This window comes from Amblyomma americanum, chromosome 8 (genome assembly GCF_052857255.1).
Source record: "Amblyomma americanum isolate KBUSLIRL-KWMA chromosome 8, ASM5285725v1, whole genome shotgun sequence".
In the NCBI taxonomy this organism is placed as follows: Eukaryota; Metazoa; Arthropoda; class Arachnida; order Ixodida; family Ixodidae; genus Amblyomma; species Amblyomma americanum.
Genome location: NC_135504.1, coordinates 78165351 through 78186744, shown reverse-complemented (window position 1 = coordinate 78186744; position 21394 = coordinate 78165351). Strand labels below are relative to the sequence as shown.

Sequence of the window (21394 nt, the reverse complement as noted above, 5' to 3'; positions counted from 1 at the left end):
AGGACATCCCACTGGTAAAAAAAGGAAGTAAAGAAAGCTCTAAGAGCAATACTAAAGAGAGAAAACAGCTGGTGAAGATGAGGCAACAGCCGCTCTGTTAAGGGACGGAGGGGAGATTGTACTTGAAAAATTACAGATCGATCAGCTTACTGTCGGTTGCCTACAAGGTATTTAGTAAGGTAATCGCTAATAGAGTCGGTACAACCTTAGACATCAATTAACCGAATCACCAGTCAAGGTTTCGTAAAGGAAATGTACCGCGCAAATACAGACAAGGACACAAGAAAGAATGACATGGAACACACGAGCGCTCGTGTGTTCCATGTCATTCTTTCTGGTGTCCTTGTCTGTATTTGCGCTGTACATTTCCATTATGAATCACCAACATGCCCAGTCTGCCACCTTAGTTTCGTAAAGGACACTCGCCAATAGACCATATTCACACTATCAGTCATGTGATAGAAAATTCTCACAATATCACCAACAACTGCAGCCGCGGCCTAGACGTTTGGGCATCCGCCTCGCATGCGGGAGCTGCGGGGCTTTATTCCCAGTGCCTCCAGGTACACACCGGTGATACAATGGGTACAAGGTTTCCCCTGCCTGGTGCTCAACTTCTTTAAGGTGAAATGCTTGTGAAGCGGGTCTTTCAGCCCAGATTGAGTAAAAGAAGAAACCTTGGGAGCTGGCGTTCTTTGGCCGCCGATGCCCTAGCGCCAAAAAATTCATCATCATGAAAAGTATAGCCAACCGTTATATATAGCTTTCAATGATTAAGACAAAGCATTTGGCTCAGTAGAAACCTCAGCAATCATGCGCGCATTGCGGAATCAGGATGTAGCAGAATCACGTCAATATACTGGAAGATATTTACAGTGACTGCACAATTACCATCGTTCTTCATTAGGTCAGCAATAAAATTCCAATAATGAAGGGTGTCAGACACGGAGACACGATATCGCCAATGCAACTCACCGCCTGTTTAAACAATTCATTACAGGCCTGGATTGGGAACAGTTGGTAATAAGAGTTAATATAGAATACATTAGTAATCTCCGATTTGCTGATGACATTGGTTGTCAATCGACTCAGGAGAGGAACTGCAAAGAATGACCAATTAGTTAGACCGGCAGAGCAGTATGGTGGGTCTAAAAATTAACGTGCAGAAAACCGAAGTAATTTGAACAGCCTCGCAAGAGGGCAGCTGTTCACAATTGGTAGCGAAGTGTTGGAAGTGTTAAGTGGATACGTCTTCTTAGTGCAGGTAGGGAGCACAGATCGGGATCATGAAAGGGAAATGACTGGAAGAATAAGAATGGGATGAAGCGCATTTGGCAGGATCTTTCAGAGCATTAATGCCATTCTACTAATATCTCTCCAGAGAAAAGTGTACAACAGCTGCATCTTTGCGGTACTTACCTACTCGGCAGAAATGTGGAGGCTAACGAAAACGGTTCAGGTTAAATTAAGGACAACGCAGCGAGCCATGGAAAGAAAAATGATAGGTGTAGAGTTAAGATGCCGGAAGCGGGCAGAGAGGATGAGAGAACAAATGCGGGTTAATGACATCGTAATCAAGATGAAGAGGAGTAAATGGGCTTGGGCAGGGCATGTAATGCGAAGGCAAGATAATCGCTGGTTCTTAAGAATAACTGAGTGGATTCCAAGAGAAGGCAAACATAGCAGGATGCGGCAGAAAGTTAGGTAGGCGGGTGAGATTAAGAAGTTAGCGGGGATGCGGTGTCCGCAGCTGGCAAGGGACAGGGTTAATTGGAGAGACATGGGAGAGACCTTCAGCCTGCAATGGGTGTAGTAAGGCTGATGATGATGATGTATCAAGAGCTCGGATCAAAGCCAGGTGGCATTTCACATCGCGGCAGCGGAGTGCTGATGTGGCGCATGCGGAGGAGCGAAGGGCGTCGAATTGTTGACTATGAATGAAGAAGACGAAACACACCACTGTGAACATGAACCCAAAACGCTGGATCGTTTCTAGCTGTTCCGTGGGCGTATCGCCTCCCTCCGGAAACTTTTCCTGGAATTCCTTTCAAAAAATCATGCGTGCCTAGGACTGTTACAAATTTTCTTTGGCGCTACTCAGCTGGACTTCAGCAACACGATAGTTACCTCAGCTACTCACCAATTCATTAATGCATCTAGAAGAATTTACTTCTGTATGCACGGATTCCGTTCCCTCTCCTACCTTTTCTTATGGTTCGAAAATTACTCTTTTTTTATTAGTAGGGCTTTATTGCTTCTGCTATCATATTGTCACGAAGTGATGACTGCAATCCGGGGAGCAGAATGACAGCGAAAATGGTGCCCAACTAAAACTCTATTTGGGGCTGAATTGGACCCAGGATGGACTGAATTAGTCGGCGGCGGCGTAGCAACAAGCGTGCTCGGCGGCCGTCGAACAGAATGCCCGCCGCTGTCGGTCGTGTTCACTTTAATGCTGGCAGCTAACTTTCGAGATACGGCGTGCAATTCTGCTAAAACATTCTGGTTTAGCCTAGAATCGGCTCTGCCTGGGTGCGAACAATCGAGATAAATCTGGTCGCATCTCGCCTCGCGAAAAAAGCTATAAAGCGGCGTGCCGGCAGCTTTGAAGACTGAACAAACACTACACTCTAAATATAAATGCACCTATATTGGAGTAAAAAGGGTGTAAACTGTCCTCTAGTGCACACTCTTTTTTGAAAGGGGAGTAATACCGCAAATATTTGTACTCCAAACAAAACGACTGAAAAGGTGTAAACAGTTTTACACCTTTTTTACTCCTTTTGTTTACAGTATACAAATACTGGCGGTATAACTCCCCTCTCAACGCATCATCGACCCGATGCATTAAAACAAATAATGCGACTAGCAACAAATAAAACGGATCCTGCAAAAATAAACACCGAGTGTGGAAACAGCGTTGTTTTGCACACGTAATACGGCTTTAGACGGACGACATGGACAGCCTCTGGTCGTACGCGGCCTCGCTGAGATGCAGTCAATTCAGCAGGGACGATTTCATAGTACAGTTCACCTAGCCGACGAAGAACCTTGTACGGGTCGAGAAAGCGGCAAAAAAGCTTTTCACTCAATCCACGCCGTCGAACGAATGGGCGTCGGAACCCAGACTCCGTCTCCTGGCTTGTATTCCGCGTTTCGTATTCGTAAGCTGTAACCTCTGAGGTCGGTCCGCTGCTGGTCTTTCATCCGTAATCGGGTAATTCTTCGGGCTTCTTCTGCGCTTTGAATGTACGCTGTGACGTCGACGTTATCTTCTTCGGTAAAGCTAGGCAGCTTGGCGTCCAGCGTGGTCGTGGCCTCCCTGACATGGACGAGCCTAAAAGGCGTCCTCTGGGTGGTTTCCTGCACTGTGGTGTTGTAGGCAACGACGATGTAAACCAGGATGACGTCCAAGGTCTTGTGTTCGGCATCGACATACATGGCGAGAATATCGGGGATGGTTTTGTTCAGGTGCTCGGTCATTCCGTTGGTCTGCGGATGGTATGCAGTAGTCCTCCGGTGGCTAGTTTGGCTCTAACGCAGGATGGCTTGCGTTAGTTCCGCATTGAATGCTGTTCCTCTGTCCGTGTTAAGCACATCGGGGGCACCCTGTCGCAGAAGAATGCGCCCCACAAACAAATTGGCGACTTCTGCTGCTGTTCTGTTCGGTAGGGTTTTTGCCTCGTCGTAGCGGGTCAGGTAGTTGGTCGCTATAATGATCCACCTATTAGTCTCTTCCTTTTTTCTTTACGTTACGCAGTGCATAGCTATTCCTGATATGCTTGTCGGCTGTGCGGTTTAGTCATGGACTTTGTTGGGACTGACACATTACGCCTTATGGAAAGGGTTATATCAAGGCTCACTATGGCGATCACAAAATGCAACGCAAAACAGTCGAAACTTAACAAACGTCAACTCGAAAACAGGAAACGTCGTTCTTGCCGAGATCACGTTTATAGTTAGGAAAGTTATCGCAAAAAGCGTCTTGCGCCCACAATTGCACTTTATACTGTAATTCATTTGAGCCCACGCGGAACCGTTACAAACACTACTCACACACCTATGAGCAGATATTAGCGTGGGCGTTTTCGTGGAAAAGGTCGAGCACAAGTGCTGACTGCAGAAGGCGTCGAAATTTTTAAAGGCTTTTTTTCTCGCCGCGTCTCATTTGGGGGCACGTTAGCGTTTGTCACCTGTCTCATGAGTCAGGGATTCGAGAGAATTCTTCACCAGCTGCTCATAATTAGCGCACATTCAGATTATTTGTCTGACGAATCAGGCAACCGAGATACAGGCTCCCGGTTTCGTTTGGTCGAAATTTGCTCTGACTTATTCATGAGAGAGAATCTTCGGAAGCTTTAGAGTCTGTCCTGAGAATCGACTGCACTCAGCAATCTTCAAAGCTTCTCCGGGGATGGTCCAAATTCTCAAAGAGCGTTTATACTTTACTAGGTGAAGGCCACGCATTGCCATTTTGGCCAGTAGTATGTCAATCACTGCTGGGAAGTACCTCTGGCCAAGCAAATTAGAAATGGCCTAAGGCAAAACTCTGGAGCGCCCGGCCTAATGCGAAAAGTTTGCTCTGCATATTCTTGTTCTAAGCATTAAAACCGTCACATGAGCTTGAACGTATGTTTGGCGGTATGAAGAAATCACTGGGAGATTATTACAGTTACAGATCGAAAATGCATTATCATTATTTCATCCCACTACTTTCTACCATATCTTTCTGCTTCTTTTACTCCCACCTTTCTCTCTTCCCTTACGACACGGTTGAGGTGTCCACCGAGAAGTGAGACAGTTACCACGACATTCCCTTTACTCAAAGCCACTAGTACTAATTATTGTACCCCACACACACGACTCACAAGTGCTTTGTACTACACAAAAGACTTCACAAGTCCTTTGTGCACGCACCCACCACATGATTACTGAATAAAGGCTACTTGAATTATCTGTCATCAACCTATTAATTTCTGTTTTGGAAGAGGTCGTGCATGTATGACGTAAACGCTGCCGCCGCTGTTACTTCTGTCTCGGCTGCACGCCAGCGTCGCACAGCGTCGGTCACTTCAGATAGACGTCCTCCCTTCACGCCACCCGTAGAAGGAGCCGCATCTATCGTTTAATTTATCGCAGTACCATGAAATACATTGCCCAAACCTCTGCGGAGAGTGCCGAATGTTTTGTGACGCGTTCGAACTTTGGCTTGTCGGTACAGGTTCCCGCATGTTCTTGCCTTTGAAAGCTGTCGCACAAACCCGCCCACTTGTTCGCGCTTGGGCTGGCCGCGCGCTCCTCTGTTTTCATTGTGCCGCGCAATAATTAAAATTACTAGGACGATTTCCAAAGCACAGGGCGAGAGGCTGGCAGAGTGAGAAATAACTTTAATGAGCAAGGAATTTGGTACACGTAGGCCCTTGAGTTCCCGCACGACCCCACTGCACTATGCGTTCATAACTTCATGGAGTTCCATGTCTTGGGCAACCCGGTCAGTAGCGATCCTCACAACGCGCGAAAGGTAGCAACGCTACCAAAGCTTCAGAGGCTAAGGACAGGGCAACTGAAGCGTCAGCGCGAATCGCATTTCTTAAGGGCCATCACCTTCGTGAGCTTAGATGTATTTCAAATGGCCTGCATGAGTTAAAAATGATTATTCTAGGTGCTCATGCTAATGACAGAAACAATATTAAAGCATGGTTGCGACAGTTTACCGCAAGAAAATAACAGGGGCACTAATTATATCTCACACGCGTAGGTTCCGTGAACCATCTCGCCAGGATTTGGGTGAGAAAAGCCAGGTGTTCTTCCAAAAGAGGTATTGGCAGTTCAGTACGGTTTAAATACTTATACTGACACCCGGAGAATTCGCGCGGCTCTCTATCACTATTATGCGCATCTCTTTGGATAAGTCCTAGATGCGAAGCAACCGATTATCGTTAAGTATAACGGACTGGATACCAAGGGAAGGGAAGCGTAGCAGGAGGCGGCAGCAATTAAGTTCGGGGGATGAGATTAAAAAGTTTGCGGGGATCAGACTACCGCAGCTGGCATAGCACAGGGTTAAGACAGGGTTAAGTGTAGAGATATTGGAGGGTCTCTTGTCCTTCAGTAGGCATAGTTAGGCCGATGATGAGAATAATTATGCAGCCAGGCTTGTTGGGAAGGCTTCAGTTGCTTATACAATGCATATCCCCGACTTCGAATGGAGCAGTGCGCTCTAATCGAGGGCCCTGTCTCCTTGCACGAAGTAAAATCGGCAATTTGCGCTCTACAGGGCAACAAATCTGATGGCTACGATGGCTTGAGTGGTGTGTTCTACTATCATTCTCGCCTCGCCTGGCGCCTGTCTTGGAAGTTTTCATAATTGCATACGATGTTGGCTTTTTACATGCCACATGTTGTGCTCGGTATACCATACTCATTCCGCAAAACACAGATAAGAATCCGTTGAGGAGTATTCAAGTATACCGGGCCATATCACTGCGTAACGTTGACTATGAAATATTAACGAAAATCTTTTCTTCTTGTTTGCAGGTTGTGGCACTGCACTTAAAAGGCTTGCACCAAGCACGTAGTATTTGAGCGTAAACTCATATACAGTTTGTCGCAGAAGTAAACATAGACTTGGCAGAATTTATGAATATAGGAAACAAGACGTTTCGGGGCAGCGCTGTGCTTCCTTTTTTCAGAAATTTTGGCGAGTGTAGGTTTATATCGGCAATGTTGTGAAAGTACTTACTTTACAAAAAAGAGCTGTACGAGCGATTGATAATTTACATTACAGTGAGAGCACGGGTCCTTCCTTCCTCAACCATAGACTGCTAACCATCACGGCCGCTTACCACAAGAAGCTTGCTGTTTATATCAGAAACCTTATGAAAGGAAACTGGCAGACTTTCGAGAGCACATATTTAATTGCCCAAACAGCTTACAGTCTAAGGCACCCTCAATACCATGCATCAAAATCCCGTACAAACTATGGTTTCCAAAAACTAACTCACATAATTCCTCATACATTAAACACCTATCCATACTTAACAGAATTATCAGTACAAAATATGTCCGAGGTCAGATTTAGGAAATCTGTTCATGAATATTTTTGTTATAGCTAGTTGTGGTGTGTTTTTACCTAATCAGTTTTTGTCTTTGTTATGTTTTGCTCTTAGTTTTGTTGTGCTTGGCTCTGTGCATGACTGATTTCTGTTTCGTTGTCAATATATCCGCTGCTTTTCTAGTTTCTGTTACTTATGGAAATTTTGTACCATTGCCAAGTGCCACTTTGTTTTGTTTTTGTTTTTTTACATGGGGAGGGCAGGCCTCTGTCAGGCGCTACTAGGCGCCTTTAGCTTGCTCTCCCTTGTTTGCAGTCTCTGTACTGGCCAAACAAAACCCATAAATGAAATGAAATGTTCGCTCCTCACCAGACAGTATTCCGCCAAACTCTGCCTACGTGTATAGTTTGCATCTTCAGGTTAAGAGTCCGCAACAGATGAAGCCGGGCAAGTTGCTCCCATTCATATTGATCTTGTGAAGGCTTTTGATGAGGTGCGTCATGACTTTTTGGTCGTCTTAGAATGCGCAAACATTGCGGATATAAAGCATCAGACTATGCTATATATACGAAAAGAATATGCTTAAAGGTATACGACTATGCTACAAACAGTCATGTTCAGTGTTGATTAATAATAATTGGTTTTTGAGGAAAGGAAACGGCACAGTATCTGTCACATATATCGTTCGACACCTGAAGCGCGCCAAAAGGGAAGGGATAAGAGAGGGAGTGAAAGAAGAAAGGAAGAATGAGGTGCCGTAGTAGAGGGCTCCGGAAAAATTTCGACCACCTGGGGATCTTTAACGTGCACTGACATCGCACAGCACACGGGCGCCTTAGCGTTTTTCCTCCATAAAAACGCTGCCGCCGCGGTCGGGTTCGAACCCGGGAACTCCGGATCAGTATGTAAATCTTGTAATTATGAAACTGATATCACTAAAGATATCTCTCAGGCACGTTCGCCTACTATCGGCTCTGTTATTCCCAAAATATCTCGAACAGTTATGGCTTAGAATTACCAGAACCGCAGCTATTCGAAAATTCCACAAGATCACTTTAAAATTAAGATTGCAGGTTATGAAGCTGACCCTGCCTTCTTCTGTTCAAATAAAAGCTGTGCGCTGGAAGATTTGAATTTAACTGCACCGCTCTGTGAAACACCTGGAGGCACTCTATACTTCGATCAATCTAAGAAGTTCTGTTTGGGTTTGAAATGTGCATGGAAAAGTACGAACAGGCTGCTAGTGCAAAAGGGTGAAGAGATGCCGCGATAATTAAACAAAGGCCATTATGGGGTAACAAGTATAAAGTGCTGAGAACTATTTGGAAAACAAGAATGGTGCCAGGATTACTTCGGGAATGTGATTTCGTGCCTAAAGTAGTTCAGTTGGAACTAGAAATAAATCACAGAGTTGTTGGAAGATTAGCACTAAGCGCCCATCGCAAAGCCACAAACGAAGCAGTACAGGGAGATATGGGCATGGCATCGTTCGAAGCAGGGGAACGTCAGAGTGAAATATTACGAGTGCTAGCGCACTAATACAACCAAGCATGGCAGCAGCTGCCACCACCCGGTTTTAAAGGGGACGCTCCTGTCTTGAATCTATCCGTCGAGCTTAGGTCTATAAACGCCTGCCAGATTTACGAGCCGCGTGCTTGGGGGCTCTGCGTGTATACCGAGCCGGTCTGCATATGCGCGTGCCATTGAAGAGGAGCAGAGAGCCTCAGCAGCGGTAGGATTCTGACGTGCGTGCTTGCGATGTAAGGAACGACGGTTCCTGGATTGCGATGTGCGTACCGGTGAAGATACGCTGCCAGACTCGACAAATAGGTAAACCACAAGAATACCACTAAGCCTTCTGAGTCCGACTTCACTTTCAACTCGTTCGTTTTGCATGTTTGGTCAGCGGTGGAAAAGAAATTACATTGAGAGTAGTATTACTAGCAGTAATAAACTGTATTAAGTTTGAAAGAATTTGTTATTAGACATGCCCCAGCGGGAGGAGCCCTTTGTTCAGGGCTGCTGTGGCCATCGCTGCCGAGCGACGGCCACTGTCGTCCAGGCGAGAGAAATTAACGGCAGCATTACTACGCTTGGACACTTCCCAGCTTAAATTTCGATACCTCAACACAGAACTGGAATAAAATGCTGGGTAACCTTCCCTGCTTTTTCTTCTGCATTATCAGCAACATCACAGGAAGGGTTAAGACTAAGGTATAGGCTGAAATTCTCACCATTTTTCAAACTCACATGGCTAATTTTTTTTCCCGAGTCCACTTCTCGCGTAGTAAATGTTTTCCAAGTATCCCGCGAAGAGTCAGCTAAACTTCCGATTGTTTTTATACTTCGCGCAATGCCCACATTGGACGCTGGCGGCTCAGGCCAACGACGATGAAGTCTGCTAAGAGCGCGTGCAGGGAACGTGTGCTCAGTATTCGAAGGAAGCACTGTTCCATTGCTGGGCAAAGACTCCGTGGTAGCCAAGTTGTTTTCTTCGGCTCATCCCGTAGATTATTCAGGGAACTGCGCAGCCGCAGAGTCCCCTTCTACGGCCTGGTATGTTGTTCCTGTCTCCTCGCAGACGCACGTCCGTTCAGCAGGCAGCTCCTCGCGCTTCAGTTGCCGCTGTCCGAACCGTTGTGGTGATCGAGCTCCATCCATGCCCCTGTGCGGTTCGCTCGACATCATGGCCCCCTCACCAGAGGTACATACGGTCACACTGCAGAACAGTCTTTCGCGCTGAACTCCTTCTGTTCATTACGTACGGTCGTACACTCAGCGTTGGCGCCAGCTGCAACGTCTGATCGATACACTGGGATTTAGGAGAGCCCATAGCTACCTGCTTCTTCTCGCTTCCGCTTAAAAGTGCAAGCTATCCCTCTAGTCTTCAACTAGGTTAAATTCGTTGTAAGGTTATACGAAAGTGACGCAAAACTACCGCTGTCTTCCGCTACCTAATCCCATATAAACACCGTCACCCTAATGGTGAACGAGAACGCCCGTTCTCCTTTCGCGGCAAACGCCTCATAGAGTCAGGGCCATAGCGCTTTGGATGTTTATGGGAACAGCAGCAGCATCCGTGAGCGGAAATTTCCAGCAGAAACAGATGTTTTCCTCTCAACGGTCATTCAGGTGTGTCTGTTTAAAAGAAATCTGTCTTAGCACCAGTGACAAATTTGAGCGCCAAAACTCTTTAGTGACGCACTGAGTATAACTCGCCGCGTTGGCTCAGTGGTTAGGGCACTCGGCTACTGATCTGGACTACCCTGCTTCGAACCCGACCGTGGCGGCCGCCCGAAACGCAAAAGGCGCCCGTGAGCTGTGCGATGTCAGTTCACGTTAATGATCCCCAGGTGGTCGAAATTATTCCGGAGCCCTCTACTACGGCACCTCTTTCTTCCCGTCTTCTTTCACACCTTCCTTGATACCTTCCCTTAAGGCGTGGTTCGGGTGTCCACCGATTTATGCGAGACAATTACTACGCCATTTTGTTTCCTGAAAACAAATTTTGCTTTCATTTTTGATAGAATATCAACACTAAATGTAAACCTAAGCAGGAAAGTCAGATGACTAAAAAGGAAAAATTGCTATTTAGTGAAAAAAAAATACTAAAACATCTATACTACTCATTATAGCCGGCATAGCCATTTTTAAGATATGATCAACCTCGAAAACCGCAAAGCCTGACATACAGAATGCCGTCAGTCTGCTGTGCCGCTTATACCTCGAAGTACCTGTGGCCGAAAGTGCGCCAGTGAGCAGCCACCTGAGAAATCGCAAGTTTTTAGCGCCTCGGTCCCGATGGGGCGCCATGTGCAACTTCTATGTTGAGCAGCTGTTCTAGTGTTGCAGGGCGTCCGGGTAAATAAGGTTTTGTGATCAAGAAGGATTTCAGAGATGAAAAATTACTCGCACCAACCACACGTTTAAAAAGGAAGCAATGCCAGCTTGGTGGGACCACTCGATCCCGTTTTTTGGGGCGGTCCGTGGTTACGTAACGAAGGCCATTCGCGTAGTAGAGGATTCAACTTCCGGGCACCCGCTTGTGCGCTTTGTGCACTAAATATGCCATGATTAGAGGCGAAGCCACTGGTAACCGGACTCTTGGTACTGCTGGGGTTGGCGCTTCAATCCCACCGCTGCCACCAGTTGTTGGATGGGGGGCTCGGAGTCACTCTCGACGGAACCACAGGTCAAGAACTACGCTTGCTCCGACCGCCACCACCACCAGGACAGGACTGCCGACGAGTTAAAGGAGTTGGATGATGGGAAGAAGGTTACTAGTGAGTTTATTTACATTATTTACAGTCAGAGATAAAAAGTGAACTCTCCGAAGAGAGGATCTTAATGTAAAATCATAATAAAAGGAGCCCGATGGAACATCCCCAAAAGGAGCATCGAGGATGATTCCTAAATGAAGCACTAAAAGGGAGCACCCAAGAGGAGCATTAAAAGGGAACACGTAGCATGATTGAGCATTATATGGGAGCACGATTTTCACTGCACTCGCCGTACAGTTTTATACAGTTCTCCGTCCCTAGAATCCCCAGGTTGAGGACGTCTCCGCCAGGGTGGGAGTGGCCTATAACTTGCATTATCGCGCACAAACATGCACCACTGCACAGAGGGACGCGCACTCGTCACGTATCGAGTCTGGGAGAGAGGAGGATGCCCTCAGATCCACGTCGACGGCGGAGGGAGATGTTTTCTAACGAGCCGAAATATCCCACGCACCGCGACACCTTTCTTTAGATGTCAAGGCTTGACACCCGGACAAGATCGCACGGTCGGGTTCAGAAGCCGAAAAGGTCGCTTCGTTCCTGGCGACACCTGCGAAGGCTGGCGGATGATGACCGCTAATCCGTCGCCGTTTTCCTACGCAGACCGTCTCCTATGGGGAACCAGGCCGCATTACTTCTACCAAATTAGACACGACCGTTGGGAATTAGCTGCCGCTTGATCACTGCGGCGGCCTCTGCTCTGCCAAGAGTCCATCCAGTGCAGCCACACTCGGTGCGGCCTGGGAGCGATCAACAGATGCTCGGCGCTCGCTGCGGCGGTGTTCCTCAGGCCTTCGCTCCCCTTACTTGGTTTCCGGAACTCATCCGGGCGACGCTCATCGGGGGACTCGGGGGGGGGGGGGGGGGGGGGGGGGGGCGGGTAGCGTGCGAGTGACCCTTAACGCGGGGGTCGGAACCACCCCGAAGAAGCTTAGTGCTGGCTTCCAGCAGGTGAGCCTTGCCAACGACGCTGCTAGTACAGACGGGCGGTCGCCCCAATGCAAGAGTCCCAAAACGTTCGTATTTTTATTTTTCAGCCCTTGCTTGGTGCTGGCTCACTTATACATTACAAATCTAACCTGATGGTGTCCCGCTGAAGATATTTGCTTGCATATTTAGGAGAGCATTACCGGGTTCTTCTTTTTGTTTCTAAACAATGGGCACCTTCAAGTAGACGGAGAGTACTTAGAGTTATTTAAATTAGCATTGATAAGTAGTTACGTTTTTTTCTTTGTCTTCTGGAATTTACTGCGTGTGCTCCAGCCTTTTCTCCTTTTTTCGTCTAAACAGGCGATGTTTCCATATCTCGCGCATTGCCCACATTGAAGACTAGGCGCTCAGAGCAGCGATGTGAAAGGCTGCATCTCCGGAGCTTGCTCTAGTGCTTCCATTCAGCTCGCGAGCATTCAGCGCTATCCTTTGGAAAAACTCTCATATGAATGTAACTTAATATGAGCTGTACAAAGGTTACCATCGCGTCTCGTAGGCCTTCTCAAATTTCTCAACACTGTCATGCACTTAAACTTTGGTCCAGTGGATAGAAAACATGTATGTCCCAGGATTCAGATTGCCCGTCACAATTTTGGGCGGGAGCCCTTCGGTTCGATTGATTAAATTGGATGCCAGCTTTCACACATGCATCCTACGTAGAAAGTCATTACCTTCGTCGTCCTCAGTATTTCGATCTGCCAGGTGATGTCCACCATAGGACAAGAGACACTGCTTCCAAGCAGCCACTGTCCTGTGTTGTCGCACACCACCGATTCCACAATTCGAACACACCACGTCAACCGCTTCCACAGCAACTGCAACCTCCTTCCATTTGGAGCCTGCTATACGGTCGGTGTCGTAGACACTACGTTAATCTTATCTACGCGTGCACTAGAGGGCCTATATGAAGCCGCAGCTGCGCCCCGTGCTGCCTCAAATATTTTTTTGTTTTCTGCGACTGCTTTAGTTGCTGCCCGCTTTAATCGCTGCGGTTGTACAGTCCCCAAGTCTCGTCGCTAAAGTGTTTTCTGACACTCGTACTATCCAGGTTATGGAAAATGTTAAAAGGAAAAACTTAAAAGCAAATAGAAAAGTTAAAACTGCGTGAGAACGTAATGATACATATGGCGACCAATTTAAAAGAGCTGCCATCGCTATCTTAAAGCAACCATTCAACTCAAAATCATTCTGTCTTTGTCAAGTAATATGCTCTAGGTTTATTCTTTTTGTTCTTATGATTCATTTCACGTATTTTTCCCGGCAGCAGAGGGGACGCACGTATGCCACCAACTTTTAGATAAATGGTTACAGAAACCCTAGTATTTCCATGTCTAGCAAATATTGATACATGCTTTTTGGTCCACCTGTATAAATAGTATTTTAAATATATTTTTCGATTATGCAATTGTGTGACCACGTTCGGTTAAATCATGCGAGTGCTCCTTTCGTTTCAGTTAGGTTTGTGTTTAATTCATTAGAAAGAGCGTGTCTGAGAGAACTGCAGCAGCGCGGTGGCTTGGACTAGTTGGTTGCTATCCATAATGCAGACAAGATTCGCAGCACCGTTCACAGATGTGTAGAAGTGTGCCTCACATAGTAAGCGGTTTGATGCGGCTTTGATACCGGCTTTTATTTTGGCGCGCTGCTTGAATGAAAGTCAGACTTCTGTCAATCTATCATGTTTGTTCCATTAGCGCCTCTTCTTACAGCAGGCGAACTGCACCTACTGAAGGCGTTAAATATAATTCCAGCTTCCAGCTCACTCACAGGGAATATTTTCATGCCACTCAGGACGGCGCCTACCGCAAGCAAGCAGCCGGGGCATCTTGGCCTATGCCCTTCCCGGAGAATTTCCCGGCGCAAAGGGGAGCGGTACGTGTGGCCGCCTAGCACTCGGACCGAGCCGGCTGCCGAAAGCTGCACCCCAGCCGACTACGGCGCCACCGGACGCCGCGCTCGGCCGCAAGTAAGTAGCGAAAGTCTACACCTCCGGGGATCTTTTGTTTAGATGTGCAAATTTTACCCGCACCTATTAACAAGTCAAGGTCCGCCGTTATTGTCGACACAATTGTGTCTTACAGAGAATTCTTACAACCAACAACCAACAATTGTTAAAGCAAAAAATACTTATACCTACTCGTAGTACTGACGTATGACATATTCCGAATTTCTGCACAATCTAAATATTTCAGTCATTGCAGCGCAACCTTGCACAAATACTGAACGTCAATATGTCGAGCCAATTTCATTCAAAACAGCTTCAGGAATTGGTTTGCAACCTATAAATAGTGATGTTTTGATATATGTTTGATTGATCTATTATCACTTAATTTACGTTATCTTTGGTTCGGTTATGATTGTATATAATTACAGATTTGTACAAATATATACGTAGGCTATAATGCATTGTTGTATTATTTGTGATAATATTGACAACTAAGGAGGTTTGTGTTTTCGAAAACTACGCAAAGTTATTGTAGTGTGTCTGATGTTCTCCATCTTGCAATTGTTTCTGTTGATTGTTGTTAGTAGTAGTGTGTCTGATGTTCTCCATCTTGCAATTGTTTCTGTTGATTGTTGTTAGTACCTATGTCGGCTCTACCTTGCAGGCTTTTTCTGGGCCATGTCATGCAGCGACTGCTTTTAGCTGAGATATTCTTACAAACTTCAGGTAAAATAGATTTTAACTAAATTGAGAAGTTCCGAAAACTGAGCTTTCATCGTTTGGTCTTGGAAAGAAAAGAAAATGCAGGTAAAACAGCCTCCGAGGCTCCCAAAGTGCACGCCGCTCCCGCCGCGCCAGGCATGATTTGCGCAGGCTGCTCAGAGTAGCTGTCGCAGCATCTTGGGAGCGCCAAGTGTTTAACCCTCGCCATGCGAAAGAAATAAAATAAAAGCACAGAATACACACTGGCCGGTGTCCACCGTGCGCGTGACCTCTTCTATCCCGATCAGCAGCATAGGCTTAGCGATTTTCTGTACGCCGCTAAGGAAACGTTGTTTTGAAACTGAGCATTATACTTGGGTGTAACCCTCTCATTCCACTTCTGTTCTTCCTACCCCGACAGGTGTAACATCAATTACAAAATCTGTATTCAGGGATTTGGTAGTCGCGGACACCAAACATGTAGGGGGTCACAGGCAGTGAAACTATCATGCATGTATTCCTATACAGTGCGCATTAAAATGCACATCGTTAGGAGAGTTGAAATTCCTTTTCGTATGTTTTTATCGTTGAGTGTAGATTACGTAGCGCTCAGTAAGATAATTGCTGCTACATGCTTTCTATACGTGGCTAGGAATAAATTGCGTGCCCTGAATGCACTGCTCGCGAAAGCCGGTCTCTACACAGAAGCGGTGGACGCAGGGCATCAGGTCGCATTTGTGAAGAGTTACTTGATCACCGAATTATTGCTAAGAACACAAAGTTTGCTTACCTTCGAATGCAGCAGTCAATTTCACCGACAAATCATTCCGAGAAAAAGAAACATCAGCTTTTTGTGTTTATTTTTGCGAAACTTGGGACTCACTTTTTGCGATGTCACGCTCTCATTATATACACGCCCAAGCAGCTCAGCGTAAAAACGCAGGGCTTCTTAAACCGAAGGCTGCATGTAGATGTCTTACTTTCTTCTTTCTAATAAATAATCTTTCATGTAAAAAAAATTTGTGCTGATGTGGGATCACTCCAAATTGTTCTGAAAACGCAGGTGATTTTTTTTCTTTCTATTCCATACTGCAGACCTTGTTCATGTCGAAGCAGGGTGGTAAAAACAACAATAATAGAAACAAACAATCCATCAATCAACGGTAACAGGCAACAGCGAGTCATTCCAGTCTATTATAGTCGGGGTAAAAAGTGAAAACTTGAATATATCCGTCCGCGCAAAATAAGGGGCTAGTGAATTCGGATGATAATGTCGACTAAGCCTGGACGTTGAACAAGACGGACAGGATACGGGTTAATTGCTAATTCTATGGAAAGGAACCGCAATAGTGGATTTTTCCCGCGCTTCTCAATAAGCTCAATGCCAATCACTCATTATTTGTGAGGGAGGGTCATATCGAGAGAATATTGGATAGGTAATCGCACAGCTTTCCTCTGTACCCTTTCGAGAGATTTTTTTTTGAGTAAACGCCTCCCAGACATCGCAAGTATAGTCAAATTTAGGTCTAATTCGTAAATAGTAAGTAGACAGTTATACGTTACCTGGAGAGATTTTAAGTTTGTCGCAAAAAAATATAATTTGCGCAAGGCTGAAGAATAAATATTGTCAACGTGTAAATTCAATGAAAAATTGTTAGCAACTCTGACACCCAAATACATATATTTGGTTTCTTCACGCAAAGCCGACGAACCTGACCTATATTCGCCCTAATACCCATTTAACCAAAGGTAGAAAAAAACATGAATATACACACTCACGTACTTGTGATGGCAGTCCAGCAGCCATGAAGATGAAGGAATTCTTTCAAAAGAAACTCTTCATTGGGCTGGCTGGCGCTCAAAAAGAACTGAAAAACTCGGTGGTGGCGGAAGCAATACAGTTTCTCTATGGCAACATACTCGGCAGTCGTTGAAGGACGACATCACCACTCCTCTCGGCCGGGCTCAATATACAGCGCACGACGACGTTTCGAGATGAGGCGCAGAAATAATCTATAATATTCTCGAACAACGTCGAGCCATTTGCGAGTGGCTTCATACATTTCATATCAGTATTGTGGCATCTTTCGGCACCAACGAGCAAGCTAGTAGTGATATTGAACAAGAACAAACAAACATTACAAAGCTTCGTGGCGTTTTTCGCAACTACCAATCGGCTGCTGTAAAAGACGTCGTCATCGATGGCAGTACATTTGCCACAATTTATACAGAAATTTCACCGTGGGCCGTCTCCATCTTTCCTCTACCTACAACCGTTTGGAAAAAGATATTTTTTTGTTTCTGGTTTATACGTCGACAGAGTCGAAAGTCACGAACAAGTGTCAATACGAAGCCATTGTTACCCGCAAAAAGCCGCCTGTTAAGTAGCACGATTTAAGTTACGCTCATCAAAAGAGGAGTCCACTATTCTTCCGCCACAGACACTCTCCTTAAGCTTCCGTTACAGGCCGTGTAACGTGGCAAGATGCAGCGGCGAAATGTAATATTACGCTTCCAGCGTAACAAAAGTTGGCGGCTGCATGCAACTTACTCAGGGCAGCTGTGGACGTTCAGTGGTGCGCCGAAAGGGACGGCTGCAGTCGCTGGGTGCCGGATACGCGGAGCCGCGAATTGCTCGGACTCAGGTGGCTGCCGCGAAGGAAGCCCCGAGCGGACTCCCTGCGGTACCACCGCATGACGCGCTGCACAAATGGCAAGTTGCGCTCGGCTCCTGGTGCGGGAGTCCTTTCTTTGTGAAGGCCGGCAAAGGCCGCCGCCAAGTTTGACACACAACTTTGCGACATGTTTATTACTGCATCTGGGGTATGTATAGATGCAGGTTTACAATCATCGGTTGCAATTATGCGCAAATAGCGTGTCTAATGCTTATTTTGCAAAGAACAGAAGAGAGTGAACTACACGCGATTTCAAATGCTCGAAAATCAAAGCGCATGCAAACATGACGACGTAATTAAATATATACATAGTCTAGACAAGCACAAGATTTCGCCTCTGAAGGATATTTATGGTCGCTCCATATATTTTCACGCAATAAACCATAAGTTCGATTTACAGGGCTCTTTTAAGCCGTTACCGAGTACTAGAACAACCGGCTCCGCTCCTGAACGACTCTGTTCTCACCTTCGAGCGAAAATCAAATATGCTTAGGCACAGAACAAGGCAGATCTCCTCGCACGCAACCGGCCTGTGCTGCTTCCATTTTGTGTCAAGAAAGGAACAATCAATGGCTTTCCCTATGAAGCTGTCCTCCACAGTGGCGCCATCAGCCTCATGGCGACATTCTTGACCAAGGTTCGCGCTCGGCCCGTAGATATTTAATCCTGTAGTCTTGTCGCCATACATCTCTGCAGTTAATGCACCAGCTGCTGCAAGTGCGCAAGAGAAAGCAAAGTGCAGACGCCAGCACCAGCACCTACAACATGTGCAGAAGTCGGAGCAGCCGCGTGAAAGCGGCTGTCAGCTGAGTGCAGTGCAGAGGTGGTGGCTATTTGCCGGTGGGGCGTAGCGCAGGTGTAGTGCTCCCGATGACTCCAATTTCGTGTCGCCCGTTGCGATGCAGCGGCCTCTCATTTAGCGTTGCTTTCCTGAGCAGTGCAAGCGCTTGAGAACTCTTCCTGTCGCATCATTTGTACGTGACGCGGTCTTCGCCAGTTACATGGCTCCGCCTGTATCATTTTTCTTCCGTTTGCAATGGACGCGGCCCGGAGCAATGCCGCTCCTATCGTTTCTCGTGTGCCGCCAGGGAGTTGCGTTTGCGTAGATCGGTCGCGTAAAAGGTGGATATTTGATTTCAATTGTTTTGTTATGTGTAGTGGCCATACACTTTCGGAAAAGAATTTTATTCCCTGCAGTTGTCTATGCCTGTCCCCCGTGTCAGTGTCCAGCCTTGCCCACCACATCGCCATGTAGTGCATGTCATGCAGTATGAGTGAGAATCATTTTAATTTGCTGCACGTGTACTGCATGCAACAGGTACTGTAATACATTTGTTTGCATAGCTGTTTTCCTGCCCAATTCAGCTTGGCAAATCAGTACAGATCACCGCTTAAGCATTTCAAGGGCTCGTTTGCCTGAAATAGTTTCGTGGTTTTTTTTTCCACCTTGCAGGGTTGCTCATTAAAAATTTTTAAATAATCAAAGTCGAAAGAACCGCACAGTAGGCGTCTTTCTCACCCTTCTTTGTTTGGGCTTCTTAAGACAGCATTGGAAAACGCAGCTGTTCATTACAGGTAATAACAAACCTTATTCCAAAAAGTATGGGAGCCATTTGCCAATCTTAAGTGCGACAAGGCGAAAGCTTTTGGTTTTCTGAACGTAAAAGCGCAAAAAACACAAGGACACAGACTAAGGCAGACAACACGAGCGCTTAACAACACGAGCAGACAACACGAGCGCCTTAGTCTGTGTCCTTGTGTTTTTTGCGCTTTTACGTTCAGAATGGAAAACCAACTCGCCCAAATGCAGCCACTTTTGGTTTTGCTGACTGCGAATCTAGCTGCGCCGGTTCCCATACGAGTGGCACTCCCAAAGGTTTCTGCCTTGCCACACTTTCGATCTATAGACGACGTTGTCGGCGCTTGCGGTCTGCGTCTCTGGCCTTCGTCTTCTCTTCTTCTCTAGCTTCTGGCTTTTCTGGTGGTGGCGCCACCAGCGCGCGCGCGCCGTTACCATGGCGACTTCGGGTTGGACGTCACCCTTTCCCGTCGCTATATCGACGTCCGCGCTATATGACGCATTTTGTGGTTTTATTTGTTGTTTCGCTATAATTGGCTATAATTAACTAATCACTCTGCAGTTAAAACTTGGCGTGGCGGTTACATTTTATACCCTTTATCTGATGATACTATTATTTTTCTGCTATCCTGATTAGTTGCCTCGTTATTCGTGGAAGACAGCGTTTCACCAGGCGCGCGAGTATGAGCCATTAAAGGTTTTCGCCTTAATAGAGCAGCATGGTGCACTCGTCAACTAAAAGCGCTTATTCTCAACCGTTGCTTGATTGCCTAGCCTCAGCATGTATCTCCTCGAACAAACTGATGAAATCCAGTGCGATTCCCTCGCAGGAGTCACGGCGCGGAGAGCAGTAGTGGCATCACTGGCTCTGCTGCGCAGACGTCCGACCTCTCCGAAGCCCACAAGTGAACGGAGAAGGCTACTTGCTGTGAAATTTATTTTTGCGACTCCAACACGGCAATTTTCATGATTGTGGCGTACTTCTTGGAAAACACGCCGGTTTCCGCCGTGTGTATGCCATGACTGATAGCGTTCGGTCGTAGGCGACCCGCGTTTGAGTTATGAATTTCGTTTGATGCACTGGCAACATAAATACAACTAGATCTATGAAACGAAAGCTGTTTCTTGTCACTTTATGGCTTACTGCACAAACCACGAGTTACTAAGAAACCTGGGACGCTCTGTGTCCTGTATGGTGTTGCGCTGTATTGCGCTGTAAACAAACAAAAAATCCTTCTAGTCTGCTAATGTCTTTACACGTGCTATACTGCTCATGAAGCTTCTGCTCGTCTGGGACCATTGCGAGAGTTGCGAGCATCGACTAGTGAGTGGCATGCTGCAACTTCGCTGTGAAAGAACCCTATCAGATGTTGAGAAATTGCTATGACAAGACATAACGTGAATTAAGGCACAGACAACGCAGCTTTACTTTTATGTAGCAGAAGTGATTGCTTAATTAGACACAACGTTCAACCTTTCGGGACGATTTTTCGCGTATTTTAAACGACTCTAATGGAAGCTTTTGCCCTCCGATCGAGACGGCGCAGTAATTTTAAGCGGCATAACAACTTGCCCAGTTGTTTACGAAGACCTTTACTGACAAGTGGAAAGACATTACGGCAGCTTTGTATTTTTATTGGGCAGGTAGTCTGGCGAAGAATTTCGCCACAAATTCCAAAAGCAATGCGAATGAAAGCTAAGGCTTGCAGTCCTCTCGCTCTACATTTACAGTTAACTTTCTGCCTGCATTCTCGTTTCTATTGCTCGATGCGCTGACTTCAATTTATTTTCATTTCTTCTCGTTACCCTACTATAAATATGCAGGCGGTCGTCTGACCAGCGACCTGTGCTCTTGCAGCATGACATTCGAGCCATAGGTTACTTCGATTTCAACAATTGCGCTATCGCAGCTCTGCAACCGCTCCCTAAGCAATTACACTTGCTGCCTCTTGTACGGCATATGCTGTACTATGTATAGCTGGATAGCTGAGACGCGCCTTTTGTCGCACGATTTAATCGGGAAACCGGCAGCACACGTTCGGTTTGTTTGAAGAGACATCTGCAGGTGCTTAGCCATAACGTCTGTGCCAGCTAGGCCGTGTAAACTTACTTGACCCTAGTGGCGAGCTTGATTTGGTGAACTGAATACGGATTGCTCAGGGCAACCG

The 21394-nt window shown here is 46.4% G+C and overlaps 1 long non-coding RNA gene across 2 annotated transcripts; it reads left to right on the top strand.

Moving 5' to 3' along the window:
• The first annotated feature begins 8787 nt into the window (after window positions 1-8787).
• On the top strand, window positions 8788-20343 carry LOC144100469 (uncharacterized). 2 transcript variants are annotated; one of them, XR_013307668.1, is made up of 3 exons: window positions 8788-8885; window positions 14117-14291; window positions 20057-20343. It is a non-coding gene; the product is annotated as an uncharacterized LOC144100469 (long non-coding RNA). The 2 variants fall into 2 exon arrangements; XR_013307669.1 differs by having other exon boundaries at window positions 14077-14291.
• Window positions 20344-21394: the final 1051 nt, after the last annotated feature.